Here is a 13,898-nt window from a genome sequence, read left to right on the forward strand (position 1 = left end):
AATACAAGCTTCCTTTTCTGAAGACATTGAAGTTTTAATACAAAGTCTGTACAGCTTGTTTACTCAACTTCACTTATTTTTTTTAATTTAGAGAAGATCAGAAAAGAACATTTTAATACAATTTATATAGAGACAATGGAAGGGAATTAGAAATATTTTGGTTTACTTATAAATGATAATACTGTCAAGAGGACTTAAACTGGAAATATTTAGGGGCACCTGGGTGGCTCAGTTGGTTGAGCGACTGCCTTCGGCTCAGGTCATGATCCTGGAGTCCCGGGATCGAGTCCCGCATCGGGCTCCCTGCTCGGCGGGGAGTCTGCTTCTCCCTCTGACCCTCCTCCCTCTCGTGCTCTCTGTCTCTCATTCTCTCCCTCTCAAATAAATAAATAAAATCTTTAAAAAAAAAAAAAAAAAGCTCAGCTTGTCTTGGGCACCTGGGTGGCTCAGTTGGTTAAGTGACTGCCTTCGGCTCAGGTCATGATCCTGGAGTCCCGGGATCGAGTCCCGCGTCGGGCTCCCTGCTCGGCGGGGAGTCTGCTTCTCCCTCTGACCCTCCCCCCTCTCATGTGTTCTCTCTCTCTCTCTCTCTAAAAATAAATAAAATCTTCAAAAAAAAAAAAGAATTAAATGTGGCCAACATACAGGAAAGCCATTTGCCAACTGTAAAGTTCTGCACTCCCGTGTACAGTCACCAGAGTAGCCACTTCATAGCTACTCTGGATTTGGGGGTCACTCATTTCCACGTGACTATGTGGGCTTTCATCATCGGTGAGTTCCAGGGAGCATTTGCCCCCCAAAAGAATATCAAATACACCCCCTGCAGAGTACTTTATTTGCTTTAAAGGCCACAGATCTTTTTCTTATTTAAAAAAATGCAAAAGACTTTCTGTTTTTGAAACAATAAGTGACACTGACATCTCTCAAGATTGAAAGCACTATTGTCTCATTGTAAGCACCCCCTTATTATGAGGCGAGGATGTTGTTGGCAGGAATGAATAATTAGGTAACTCTTTGCAGGCACATTTTATTCAGGTCCCAAGGGGAGCGGTACAATTGTAACATCTCCTTGGATTATTTCACAAACATATGGCAAACGAAGCACCTGAGCCAGATGCACAAGCATATTATACTAGGTCTGTTTTAACTTAAAACTGTGAAATACATCAGATGGTGGAGTTATTTTGGTCCTGAACATCCATCACGGAAGTATCTTTTCTTTATTGTCCATTTCACTTGGACTGGAAATAATCAAGAACAAAATAGCTTGGAAATCATCACTTGTAGTAGAAGATTCCAGGTAAAGTTCAGGACCTAATGAAGTGTCTGGTCTGGATTTCCATGGGCCCCAGACACCTCCACATAGTTTATTAATGCCTAGTACCAATATTCACTGCCGGCAGGTCTGGAATCTCAACGAAACAGTGATTATTTTCAATTCTCTTTCCCTCATTTTGTGTTTTCACTCCTCTGGAGATGCGTATAGGTAATTTAATACAGAATTTTTTAATAGGGGCACCTGGGTGGCTCAGTCGTTAAGCGTCTGCCTTCGGCTCGGGTCATGATCCCAGGGTCATGGGATCGAGCCCCGCATCGGGCTCCCTGCTCAGCGGGAGGCCTGCTTCTCCCTCTCCCACTCCTCCTGCTTGTGTTTCCTCTCTCGCTGTCTATCTGTCAGATAAATAAATAAAATCTTTAAAAAAAAAAAAAGAATTTTTTAATAATGAGGGTATAGTCTCTACTGATTCAGTAGGGAGTTTCTGGGTTTTTTGTTTTTGTTTTTGTTTTTTAGCCTATTTTATTATTACGACATTGGTTGTTTATTTTACTAAAGACTCCGCATCTGATACTGGCTTTCTGGAATCATAGTAATCTAAGCAGAAATGTCCATCCCATTTGCTAGTAGGAACACCCCATTTCAGAATGATTGGGACAATTTTTAATCCGAGTTACTTAAATTTCAGAATTAGAAGATAGATGCCACTGAACTCCCGAGTGTATCGTGTTGTGCTTGGTCTGATAAGAAAACGGAGTACACAGTTGTGGGCAACTGTATTTTCCCTTCAATACATACATGCAAATTCCATTAGCACTAACGAGTGCCTCTGCGTGTGTACTGAAAAGGATGTGGACCTAAAGTTACGATGGAATCTATTACCTTATCCAGTTAAAAAAAAAGAAGACGAGACTTGCATCACACTCCAGAGCTTTTCCTGATAAAGAGAAACACAGTGTTGAGCGTATGTAAACAATATGGCGGCAGGGCACTAGGGAGAGGTACTTACTTTTTATAGCCACTTTGGCATAGAGCAGAGATCTTGGGGTTGAATTACTATGGTTGGCAAATGTGGAAGCTGACAATAGCGGTCCACAGAGTCTTGGATATTCTGCCTTTGTGTTGCATCAAAATAAGGAAGGGAAGTATTTATGAACTTAATTCTGCTTTTCAATTTTTTCCCCTGTTGAAATGGCAATTCTCTGCACAATAGTATGTATAGATGTGCAGTACGGATGTGTTCCTAGCCAATGTGATATTCCATAGATGTGGTGCACCTGTGTTTTCTTGGTCACCCTGCTGTCACTGGGGTGCCTTAAAGTGCTCTCTCCAAAATAAGTGAGTACTGGAGTGGGGGAAGGGTGGGAGTGTAACAGAAGGGGGAGGATCTCCTTTTTAAAAACATTTCTTCTCATTTGGAAAGCCTTGGAATGTAGATTTAATTTCAGGTTATGGTGTAAAGTTTATCCCAGAGATGTTGACAAATCCCCATGTGGGACTGCAGTGGCCCCGGAATGCCCTCATATCCTACTGACCTCACAGGGATGTCTCTATGTTTATAATACACACTTCTAATATTGCAGACCTGCTAAGGTCAGGGCATTCTGAGCCTCGCGGTATCGGGCAGACAACCACCCCAAACGGTACATCACACAGAGGACCCCTCTGTAAAGCTGCTAGCCCAACATCTCTCGATGACCTACGGAGACACTAGCGTATGAATGACCTCCACCCCGCAAGCCCAACCCCCCGATGGGTCTGAGAAATGGACTTCGAGTGCGGGGAGAAATCACGACAAATGGAACAAAATGGCTGGCAATGAAGGCCGACAACAAAACAGAAACAGCAGTTCTGTGGCCCTACCTTCATTTTCCCCCAGAAAATTTAAACTTCAGACGGTAAAAGCAATCCTGTTCTGACCTTACAGGGCTGAGGCCAGGTCACCACTGGTTGTTCAAAGACTCAATTCCTCAGCAGCACTATTAACACCGGCCCTGGTGGTGGCGGCCACAGCAGCAGCCACAGAAACTGGAGTTCAGTCGTCTTGGCATCAGATTCTAGAAAGGGGAGGGTAGGGAGAGAGGGAGTCTATTGGCCTAAAAAGCTGAAACATCTGCTGGGGTTATTAACAGCTTTTTGGCTGAGTTCAGCAGCAGGGCACCTTGTGGTTGATAGATTCTTCTCTCAGCAATTCAAAACAATGCAGTTAAAGCAAATTTCTCATTTTCAGAGCACAGCTTAATGAGGCATACAGTATTTTAAAAATAGTCACACTTAAAATGGTCAATAGCAGTCACTGCAATCAGTGGTTACCTTCGGTGCTCCATCGAGTTGTTAACTTTGTCGGGATGATTGCATAACATGGATTTTTTTCAAAAGACCGCTGCAGCTCACGGTTAACTCACTTTGGAGGAATTTTATATTATTTATGAAGTTTATGCAGATTACCCTATGGTGTAAATATTGGCAAACTTGATCAAAACCACTTAGAGGCCTTGTGGCTCTCCCTTCCCAAAAGTGTGCATTAAACCATTTTAGGCCCAGAGGTCCAGTTCTGGGAAAGTTTCTAGGGGCTGGATTTCGAAGATGAAGCAAAACTGACCATGTGATGATAGCCTGGGCTGGAAAGAGCATCGGTTGGAAGTCAGCGGCTGAGGGTTCTAGTCCTTGTACTAACTGGCTGGGTGAGACCTTGGGGGTCAATCAATATTTCTGCCTCAATTTCTTTGAGGAACACCACCAGGTCTAGTAACGGGTAAGTCCCCCAATGTTTCCATCCAGCTCTGTCATCCTGGGAACTGTGGAGCTCAGATTCAATGTTAAAGTGCTCCCTTCGTGAAATCCGTGATTGTAACCAAGCTGAGACTGCTCACAAATGTCGCTTTGCATCAGCCCATGACAGTATGTGTGGTATCTGGGTGAGGGCATCAGACAAACTGTAAAATTAAATAGCTCTGTCAGTCACCTCAAGAGGGTGTACCATATGCTGTAACAGACGTGGGCAAAGTACAACCAGCCCCAGCTGGATTTCCTAGCTTGTTAGTTTATCTGCCCAGGGGCGCCTGGGTGGCTCAGTCGTTAAGCGTCTGCCTTCAGCTCGGGTCATGATCCCTGGGTCCTGGGATCGAGCCCCGCATCGGGCTCCCTGCTCAGCGGGAAGCCTGCTTCTCCCTCTCCCACTCCCCCTGCTTGTGTTCCCTCTCTCGCTGTGGCTCTCTCTGTCAAATAAATAAAATCTTTGAAAAAAAAAAAAAGTTTATCTGCCCAGATGACGCAGTCCAGCTTAAGGAAGGGTCACACATCACACACAGCTTTGTGTCCTACTGATCCAGCACGCTAACTCTGGCAGAAGGAAGGGGGTGATGAGGGAGAGAGAAGGCTGACCCGGGATGGGCCAACATCTATGATGGTGGTGAAGCTCCCCCCATCCCCGCCCATGCTTTTCTCATCACTGGCCCCCATGCCCAGGGCCTGGTGGGAAAGGAGAGAGGGGTTGGCTAAGTCACTGTTTCCCCAGGCAAAACAATGATCTGACCATTAATTGCAGGGGAAAATCATGGGGGGACAGCACCCCTGCTTCCTGCATTCTGATCCAGGATTCTCTAGGGACAGAGACAGTGTTTTTATCTATTCAAAAATGATCCTGGTTGGGTCTAAGATACATGCTTGTAGGCAAGGGTCTCATGAATGTAGGGGTGCTTCTAGCCTCTATAACCAAAAAGTTTCTATCATGGAGGAAGGGTACATGATCCAAGTCACATTGATTTGGCTTGTCCCTTACCTTAGTCAGAGCTCAAGTTTCACTCAGATCTGCTGAGAGCATCATACAAGTCAAGTTAGTAAGAATAAAATTAAAGCCTTTCCATGCTGCCCAGAAGGGTTCATAGGGTATGGTCCTTTATTCCCGAAGGAACTTAAAGGAAAATCTTCACAATGCCCAGGGTCTTCTCGTCCTATAGATCAAGGACAAGAATATCCTCAAGTTCCTTGCTGCAGAACCCATTTGGGTGGTACCAGGCTTGACTCTTAGCTGGAACAGTGTACCTATAAAAGGCAACCTCCTACCTCTTGCAGAGATATAGGATACTTGGGAGATGCTTGTGATGGCAGTTTGGGGCCCTTGTTACCATTGAAAACCCAGCTGATGTCGTATCTTGTTCCCCAGGAACACCAGCCAGATTTGCTTGTTGCCCCCAGGAGGCATGTCCACTGCTGAATGATCAACACGTGGAGCCCTGTCTACCCAATTTGAAGCAGTGTGCTGAAAGCCTCAATCTTGGGGAATAGCAATCTCAGGACAGACCACCAGACAGACCACAGCCCTGCTCTGTGGCACAGGATCCCTGCTGTGTTCCTGTGTTATATGGACACTGTCACCTTGTGCAACAATGAGGGAGCCACCAGGGGGTCTGATGTGGGGGAATGCCAGCTCAGGAGGTCCTCAGTAAGGACAGCGTCTCCCCCACGAGCTTCCATGGAAAGTTGTACCTGAACTGTTCTTCTACAGAGAGACAGATGAGATGGGGAAGGCGGATCCAGCCTTTGCTGAAAAGATAGTGGCCAAAGTTCCTGGGTAAATGGGATGCCCAGCTCCTGAATGCAGTGCTAATGAACTCAGGGCTGCAGACTCGTAGAAGGCCCACGTAACACATGCTACTCATTCAGCAGTTCCCTACTAAAGCCTGGGGACTCAGGCTGGAGACTATCTGTGGCTCCCACCCCATGGGCCACTGAATGGGTAGCCACAGACTACCACAGTATGGCCTGAAGCTGGACAGACTCTTAAAGAGAACCCTAAAATAAGGCTGATGGGAAATAAATATCGATGTATGGCTCTCCTCCCCAACATACCAACAAATCTATGTCAGAAGCAAGTATAGACATGCCCTCCCATCCCATGTCACCAAGAGCATGGATGCTGATTTGCTGGAAATATGCGTGTGTGAGTTTTAAACACAACATCACCTGTCAAGTCAGGGCATGCATGAGACCCAGTAGCAAATGTTTTTTGTATTACTGAATAAAAAGTGATAATATCCTACTTGAACTTTGCCATACTTAAACATAATTCTAATTCAGACCCAAAGGGCACGTGTAGTATTTAGTATAATCACGTAGAAAATAGGAAACCTATGGGCCATCTTTACTTTGGCCAATAAGCTATTAGTTAATTTTGGGGAAATCCAACATGTATATAATAATCTGTCTTTTCTCCAAAGTAAAGTAAGACTAGGCATTGTTATCATTTACTGTTAAATAATATAAGACCATCATACTTTTTCAGAGTGAGTATGAAGATCTGGGGTTTAGTAATAACTGAGTGACAACCTAATATCTTAACAATTGATAGAACTGTTCTTTTATAATCTGAAATCAATCTTGTAATGATTTGTTACTTAGATGAAGGATATTTCTTAGGGCTGCTACATAGATGAAAGATGGAGGAGATAATGCAATCTCGGTATTCCACAGCAAAGTAACTATACTCTCCACAGCAATCCAAGGGACAATAGGGGTCATCTGGTCTAATCTCACTGATAAATGGGGAGATAGGCTTAGAGAGGTTAAGCCCCTTGTCCATAGCTACAACAGAGAAGTTTCTTTACAACATATTCCATTTCTCATCATCGTTTTAATGACAAAGCCAGACTCGCTTACAAGATATGTTATCAAAGATAGAGTAAATAATCTAAGATAGGACTCTAATCACATTATCTGTCTGCAGGTCTCTCTTTCATACACTCTTCCAAATACCTTTCTTTTAGAGAGGAATGCCTACTCTTTGATCCAAAAGGAGTAGGAAATTTTGCTCTTAACATCTTTCAGTGGAAAGTCAGTATTGATAGCCAACACTGATCTTTATCAGTTCACAAATGAATAAATAAATATTTTGATGTACTGAAATACTTAAGAATATAAAGTAGCACCAACTGTAAGTGAGGTGCTGTGGGGAAGGAATACCAATATTGTTGAGTGTTCTTTATGTTCCAGATACCTGTTAAGAGCTTTTAAAAGTATGTGACTTATTTTAATTATAATAATCCTCCGAGGTAGGTACTTTTTTATGGATAAAGACACTGGGACCCAGGAGGGGAAGAAAATTGCCTAATGTTATATCATTACTATGTGGTAGAGAGATGTTTTAATATCAGGCCACCCTGTCTTGACTTCTTTGTTTACCTTTATGCACAACACATATGCAGAAGGATATATGTTCAAAAGACCATGCATAGTAAGTGACGGGCATTATAGATAGCAAGTGATAGGAGAATTCAGAGGAGACATCACTGGATATTCCTGGAATGAATCAGTGATGAATCCTGCTAGGTTAGAGGGCTTGGCTACCATGTTTCATAGAGAAAGTGGGTGAGCCAAGTCTTGAGGAATGGGTAGGTTTTGATAAGCAAATATGATAGGGAAAAACATTTTTACTTTGGGGACATCGATCCTAGCAGAGAAAGCATAGTAAAGAAACATGAGCAGATTGTCTTAGCTAGAAAGGAAGGTTCCCTTTGGGAAGTCATGAAACAAGGCTAGAAAGGAAGCTGAGGTCTGGACTCTAAAAAATTCAGTGTCAGGGTAAATGGTTTGAGTGTAATACTATGGATAAGAGCGGACTATAAAAAGTTCCTTGTAGCTAGATTAGGGAACCAGAGAAAGGAGAGTAGTTCTGATTTTCCTGTGACAGTCCAGCCATGAGGTAGTGATGGTAGTGATACGGTGAAAACAGACTTAAAGGAATTTACGGGGTGAAATAAGCACTGTTCTAAGGAGATGTGGGATTGATTGCAAATCAATCCAGATATTATTCCCTGGAGGGACCTGGTATAATAAAGGTTGTCTAAACTGTTTTCCTTAGATTCATCTGTTGACTACTCAGTTGTTGAATGCCTACTATGTTGCTACAGTGCCACTTTGTGCTGCTAGGGAACTTACATTCTAATGGATGCTCTGGGGACTGAGGCTTAGGCTGATAGGAACGGGTGGACTCATGAGGGAGGACTGCTTTTGTTAGAAGACAGCGAGTGGGAGGTGAGATTATGGCAGCCCATGTTAAAATGTAGAGCAACAGTAGAGAATAGTATCTTAGTAGGGAGACCGGCATTAGAAGGAGAAATTAACAAGCCCTATAGAAGTAACCAGGTATCAAATCATTTCCAAATTACAACCTACTGTCTTTGCATTCCCCATGTACACACCCTCTCAGTCCGTTTTTATCATTCAATCTAAACCATGCCCTGAACCCACATCTCTTTAGGGCTCTTTTGGTATCACTAAATTTTTGCCTATCAAGGAAACAAGATTTGAATAATTCTATTCGCTTGCAGCGCAGGAAGATATCCGACTATGTCTGATTGCTTCAGGAGTGCTATGAAATATTTTTATTCCATGGAATTCTTTAGGGCAGTGCTTCTCAAAATTTAATGTGCACACAAATCACCTGAGAATCATGTTAAAATGTGGCTTCTGATTTTGTATATCTGGGATGAAGCCAGCAATTCTGCATTTCTAAGCTCTCAGGTACTGCCCCTACTTGTGGTCCTCAGAGCTAACTTTGAAGTCTTGGCACCATGATGTTATTATATCTCACACTGCCCTCTGTCAATGATGATACTGAAAACAACTTTTTTTTATCTTGGAGGTGTGAAACTATTAAGACAAAGATGATAAAAGGAGGAAATTAAACTGTGGGGGGAAAAGGCATGTACAAATTTTGTTATGTAACCAAGAATATGGATCAATGACCAAAGAGAAGGGCATATTATGGGGAAAGACTTCCAGATTGGGTGGTCCAAGGAAGTTTCAGAGAAAGGGAAGCTTTTGAGTGGGTCAGGATCATAGTAGGCAAAGAAAGAGAGAAAGAAAAATTGGGGTTACAAAATGACATCAGTGATATATTATTTTGATTATTGTAGAGTTGTAACACATTTTGACATCTTAATGCAAAGGTCCTTTCATTAATCTCTCAAATTTTTTTGTTTTGATTTCATGGATCTTCATTACATTTCAAGAAAAATATATTGAGATTGTTTGGATTTCATCAAGCTTATGGATTATTTGACAAGGCATTGATTTTCTTTAATGTTGTCTTCCTGTTGCTATGTTTCTCCATTTATTCCAGTCCAGTCCATTTATGCTCCTCAAAAATTTTTAGTCTTCTGGGAATAGTATCTTTTTTAAGGTAGATTTTTTTCTTAGGTATTATATGTATGTTTTGGTTACTCTTATTAATGATATTTTAGTAACCTTTTAAGGTAGATTTTTTTTCTTAGGTATTATATGTATGTTTTGGTTACTCTTATTAATGATATTTTAGTAACCTTTACTTTGGAAAATAGTCTCTTTAGTTAAGAACTATCTCTTCAACTTCTATCCCAACACATCAAAATCACAGTTTATTTCCCTATTATATTTTCTAATCAGTTATTGCAGATACATAGGAAAAACTCCTGAAGTTTGTATACATAACATGCACATTCTTTTCACATATAATAAGCTTACTAACTTTATTATGTTCAAATGAGTCTTTTGAGTTTTTCACATAAATAATAACATCTCAAGATCATGATAATAATGTTCTCGTTTGTACTCCATTTATTTTTCTTACCTTACTGCATAGGCCAGGACTTCAAAAATGCTTAATTATAATATTTAATTATAGGAATACCTTTGTTTTCTATTTTGTTTTGTCTTTTGTGATTTTATATCCATATCATTATTACTGAATCATTATTTTATTTATCTTCTTTTATCAAAACTAATTTGATATTTGTGTTTAATTTTGATCAAAAATAATAATCCCAGATGACCATTAGTCCTTGATGACTCAACCTTTCAAGTCATGAGTTCTAGTTTTGTTTCTTCTCTTGAATTTTTCAAAACAAACATCTGGGTGGCATTTTAATTTTAGTCCTCAGATTGCTGAGATTTTTACACACATATAAAAAATGGTTTAGGTTAAAATTATTGGGTTACAATTTCTTCTTATAAAAAAATCTTTAACAGTTTACTCTTTACAGCAGTTTTAGGTTAAGGCTGAGTTTGTTTTGTGTAAGATAATCATTTTCTTCCCTGACTGAATGTCAGAGATTCATTGCCAGTTCTCTCTGGTCTCAAACCAAAAGATGTCCAGAAAGGGACACATTAGCTCAGCTCTGGTTATCTCCTCAGGCCTTGGGCACGTCTATGGAGCTGGGGGTGGTGATACATTGCATTATTCAGGCAGCTCCTGCTTTTCCAGTGCATGCTTGAATGGAGGCATGTTTATAGAAACAGATGGGGAGCTAACAGTCTGCCTGGTGGCAGGCAAGATAAAGGGAAAAGACACAATTTGAGCTGTGCCTTGACATATGATGAGTTTGCCAGGCCATGCAATGGTAGATGGGAACAATTCAATCAAAAAGAACCAGAATGCATCCATAGTAAAGAGATAGAAAAGCAGGCAATTTCACATAGGAAAACCACAGGGTGCATGAAGGGAATAGCTGTAGCTGAAGCTAGCAGGTAGGACGGGGCCAGTTGGAACAACACCCAGAGAAAAATGGGTGTTATTCTGAAGGCAATCACCATTCAAACCAATGAGGAATCACCTAAAGTAAAAAAAAAGTTCAGACTTACTATGCTGACTCATGTTCAGACTTACTATGCTGGTGGTCAGCATGGAATTTGAGGGTGGGCCACTTGGGAGCCTAGGAGAGAGATGAAGATCTGGAACTGGAAATGGAAATGGATCAGGGACAAATGAAAGACATGTTTTAGGGTCTGGACTGACAAGAGATGTAAGGGAGGGAGAGGCAGAGAGAGACAGAGGGGCCAAAATGACTGCTGTTTTCCCAGAGTGTACAGAAGCTATTCAGGAAAGAGCTGTAAACAGGGGTCTGGAGGCTGGGAGAACGCTCTGAGCTGGTGAAATAGAATTGGGCATGCGTAAGTGGGAGGAAGTGTGGTTATTCAGAGAGGGATGATGAAATGTGGAGCAAGAGCTGAAAGTTGAGGCCAAACACCATGAAGAGATTGGATGGGTCAAGGACTGAAATATGCTATAGGATTTGCAAGTACAGAAGTGAGTCACGGCTGCTTGAGGAGTTCCCATTCAGTTGTGGAACAGAAACCAAGTAAATAGAAACAGTGATTTTGAGAGAAATTAGGAAGGAGGCCGTGTGATCTTCTAGAAGCTAGAGGTAAAGGGAAAAGAAAAGTATATAGGTAGTTGATGTAGAGGCTAAGATTTTTGTTTAATTGATGTTTAAGGATGGAACTGAGGAAGCAAGTCCCCAAATTAAGTTTGGCTTATCCTGGGTCTCCAAGTTATTTTTGGTTTCAGTTCCTTGACTGAACCACAGGATCTGCCTACATTTATGCTAATTTATCTTTTCTTCCTTTATCTTCCAAATATTTGGGTTTTTTTTTTCCTCCAGAAGACTGTTCAGTTGTATTTTAATACCTTCCATCTTAATGATCCTATTTGATAGAGAAAACCATAATTTCACTGAAATCAGCAACTAGAAGTGGAAGGCATCTTGGATCATTTTGTCTAACCTACTCTCCCTAAATTGTAATCCCCTTTTACCATCCTTGACATATTTCTAGTGATAATAAATTGCTACTCCAGAAGGGAGCCAATCACTTAGTTTGGACATACCATACTTAACAGCATATCCATGTTCGTTCAGTGGGGATGTGTTTAGCTGCAAGTATTAGATGACTCCAATTCAAAACTGTTCACACAAAGATGAAAATAGAGTATTTCACCTAATTAGAAGCATTGCAGTAGGCAAGTTTCACAGTTTGCAAAGTCAGTGTTTCAACACAATGTCAAAGACCCAGGATTTTTCTATCTTTTCACTGGGCTATACTCAGTGTATCAGCCTAGTGCTCCTCATTGTCACAAGATGGCTGCCATCTCCGGGGCATCACATGCAATCATCAGACATCTGGCAGAAGGAATAGGGCATATCCCGCTTGACTCTTCTTTATTAGTGAGGAGACCCTTTCCAAAAGCCTTCAGGAGACTTCCACTGTAGTGCTGCACACTGGCAATGAGTGTGGGCAACAAGGTACACTACCTGGGTTTATATTCTAGTTCTACTTACACACTCCCTTGGACAAGTATTTTTAGTCTCCCTAGCTCTGAATTTCCTCAGCTGCAAAACTTAGATAGTCCTACAACCTACCTCACAGGGTTGATGTAAGGATCAGCATAAATATATATAAGGTATTGGGGAAAGTGCCTGGCATAGAATAAGTGCTCCGTAAGTGTCCATTATCATGCATTCAACAAACCTAATTGAGCAATGTGTCCAGCTCTTAATCAGTCACTGGCAAAGGGAAGGGGGTTACCTTGAGTGGCTTTGAAAACTCAGTATTTGTCCTTGAAATGGGGGCTAAAATTGTGGATTTATATATGGATTATGAATAAAACCTAGACTCTGTTAACAGGAAAGGGAGAAGGGATAGATTGCTCTTGGGGAGGCAACGAGCAGCAATGACTCCCTTCTGAAGTAGCAGTAGACATTTCAGAATGTCTTTATTTTACAGGCAAGCCACTGGGATTGAGAAGAAAATTACTTCCACTCGATTCATTATCAGTTTGCCGACAGGGGTGATTCTGGGAGAAGCAGCTGGAGGCAAAGACAATATTATGCTTCACATAAACAGCTGACACTCAAACGAGGTGGGGGCCAGGGGCATTGACACCTGCCCCTCACCCCCAGTCAAAAATCCACCCATAACTTCCGACTCCCCAAAAAACTGCTAATAGCATTCTGTCATCCAGAAGCCTTAACGATAACCTAAAGAGTCAATTAACACATATTTTGTGCATTATATGTATTATATAATGTATTCTGGCAATAGAGTAAGCTAGAGAAAAGAAAATGTTATTAAGAAAATCATAAGGAAGAGAGCATCCATGGATAGTGCTGTATTTATATATATATAAATATATATATATAAATAAATCTGTGTATCGGCAGATCCCCGGAATTCAAACCCAAGTTGCTCAAGAGTCAATTGTACTGGCAATAAGTTGCTAATACTCATATTCTAACTAGATTCATGCTTGAATCCTACTAAGTGAAACCTGAAAATATAGCTAAAATACCGAACAGTTCATTACAAAATCATCTCAAACATCAGTTTAAAAGAACTTCTATTTCTACATCAATTTGCAAACATTTTTCTGCCTACTTTCCTTCCTTAATTCTCACAACCACCAGGTGATAGACGAAGGGTAAGTATTATTACCATTTGCAGATGCTACTGATGTTCTTAGATCTCTAGTAGTAACTTCGGATATAGAGTTAAGAAGTAGCAGATTTCCAACTCCAATTCAGATCACCCGTTTCTGAGTAAGAAGTTTTTCTTCTCAATCCCAGTGGCTCGCCTGTAAAATAAAGACATTCTGAAATGTTTTCTTAGGCCATCATTAGCAGTGGCTCACTGCAATCTCACGGCCAAGAATCAAATACAATGTGCCAAGTACATGCCAGAATTTGTGAGCACAAAACCGACCATGACATTCTTAGCACCATTCATTCCCAGAGAAGCGAACACACATATTTACGTGTCACTATTCTATGGAAGGGTTATCTGGAGTCTTTTATTATTATGAACATTCTTT

The sequence above is a fragment of the Leptonychotes weddellii genome, chromosome 14 (genome assembly GCF_054177405.1).
Source record: "Leptonychotes weddellii isolate Sample4059 chromosome 14, ASM5417740v2, whole genome shotgun sequence".
Lineage (NCBI taxonomy): Eukaryota > Metazoa > Chordata > Mammalia > Carnivora > Phocidae > Leptonychotes > Leptonychotes weddellii.